Source organism: Mustela nivalis, assembly GCF_964662115.1.
Source record: "Mustela nivalis genome assembly, chromosome: 14".
NCBI lineage: Eukaryota > Metazoa > Chordata > Mammalia > Carnivora > Mustelidae > Mustela > Mustela nivalis.
Genome location: NC_139033.1, coordinates 80,301,670 through 80,303,588, shown reverse-complemented (window position 1 = coordinate 80,303,588; position 1,919 = coordinate 80,301,670). Strand labels below are relative to the sequence as shown.

General features: G+C 42.2%; 1 long non-coding RNA gene across 1 annotated transcript; it reads right to left on the bottom strand.

Moving 5' to 3' along the window:
- Positions 1 to 1,176: 1,176 nt before the first annotated feature.
- On the bottom strand, positions 1,177 to 1,708 carry LOC309847413. Its single transcript, XR_014302438.1, has 2 exons — positions 1,604 to 1,708; positions 1,177 to 1,565 (listed from the first exon to the last, which is right to left on the bottom strand). It is a non-coding gene; the product is annotated as an uncharacterized lncRNA (long non-coding RNA).
- Positions 1,709 to 1,919: the final 211 nt, after the last annotated feature.

Below are 1,919 nucleotides of genomic sequence, written 5' to 3'. Positions count from 1 at the left end.
AGAGCTGTCCCTACCTGCTCGGGTCAATATTGGTCAGGGTAGGAACGTATAAGAGAGTTATGAAAGGTGGAGGCAGCTGAATCCAGCGCTGACAGTGAAGAGGCGTCCTCGCGTGTGACAAGGATCGTCTGCCGTGGTGTAGTCATTGTAGCAATGGAGTCTCGGCACCAAGTAGAGAAACATGGAACAAAGCAACATATTAAGATTAATAAGGCGATAAGAATAAGAAGCCCGAAAAGGAGATTTGGCCATAGTCCTCCTTCAAATTAGGAACTTAACCATTTACTGAGAGAGAGAGAGGGATCTTGTAGGGCCTTAATCTGGGTGTTCTTATCCTTTATTATTCCTGTGACATTTTTGCGATAGTCTGGGATGTACACACAACATTCTGTCTTGATATTGCATGTGTGCCACCCTGGGCTGCTGTCAGGACTTCTAAGGCCATCCTATTTTGTAGGACTGCCTTGCATATCTGTGACACTTCGGTATTAAGCTGGGAGATGCTATTCAGTGAATCATTGAGTGCCTTTGTAGTATATTTATTAAGGGCTTCTACATGCCACATGACATCCTCTAGTCCCACAGATGGAACAAAAATGAATGCTAAGTAATCATACCATTTAAAAACAGATCGCTTCCATCTTTGTTTTAAATTGGAGAGATTAGCTGGAGTTGTAATGGTTTTAGTAATGCGCCCATGAATACAGGCAAATCCTAAAGTACAGTGACCTATCCACCCTGGAGGAAGCCAGGGCCACAGGTTGGTTCCACATATCCAGTGGGTTCCGTTTGGAGCTGGTCATCTGATGCCAGGTCGCCTTGCCCAATCAGTAGCAAACCATTCAGTAGCCTGGAGTACTATTATTTGGGAACACATTTCTAATGATAGCCATCCCAGATATCGTGGGTTATTTGCCCAAGTACCACTCGTATGATTCTTTTGTTCCCAGCATAAAACTGCCTTCTGACTGAGCTGTCCAATCGTGGGTGTAAGCCACAGATACGTATCTCAGATTTGATATATGCCATCCTTAGTATAGCGATAAGGAGGGTTTTGGAACTTATGCCCATATTGGATTGGGGAGTTATGGCTTGATAGCAATCCCCTTTCCTTCCAAATAGCTCCATGGGCATGTAGTACCAGGAAAGCATATTTGGAGTCAGTATAAATGTTAATTCTTAGGCTTTGGCAATTGAAATGTGCTAGTGAGCACTATGGCATACCTAGCTTATCTTTATTTTTTTTTTTCTATGAAAACTACTGTCATCAGAAAACCAACTGTCATTCGTATTTTTAACAGGGGCATCTTAAATCTGGACAAATAGAGTAAGCAAGATCAATAACCTTTTTTGCTCTATAGAGAAAGAAGTACAGGTCAGGTTCAGGCATACAGGTAACTAGGTTTAAAGTTTGACAAGTTTTATTTCTGGCATATCTGTTAATGTAGCCCAGTATTTAATAAGTTGGCCTCCATCATCCATTGGTGGTCTTTGGCTTCTAAGACAAATCTGGACCTGATGTGACATCATTACAGTCAAGGACTGTCCCATAGTGAGCTTTGAGGCTCTTTTATAGGAGGGCTGTTCCATAGTAAGCTTTGACGCTCCTTTTATTAGGACTGTTCTATGCTTAGCTAAAGCATCTGTTTGCAATCGCACCTCAACAGAGGTGACTTCTAGGATAAATATGACTAAGGGATGAAACCAATAAGAAGACCTTTGAGTGGTCCAGCCTTAACAATATCCTGATTACAGAGGATCACTGGCAAGTGAGAAAACTTGTCAAGAGATAAGGGGAGCCCCCCACGAATCATCCAATCCACTCATAAAGAAAGTGGGGTCATCCATTATCTCCACAAATCCATAGTTAATCCTATGGAGTGTGGTATGGTGGTTTTTAGGCGATTTCATAATCCCAG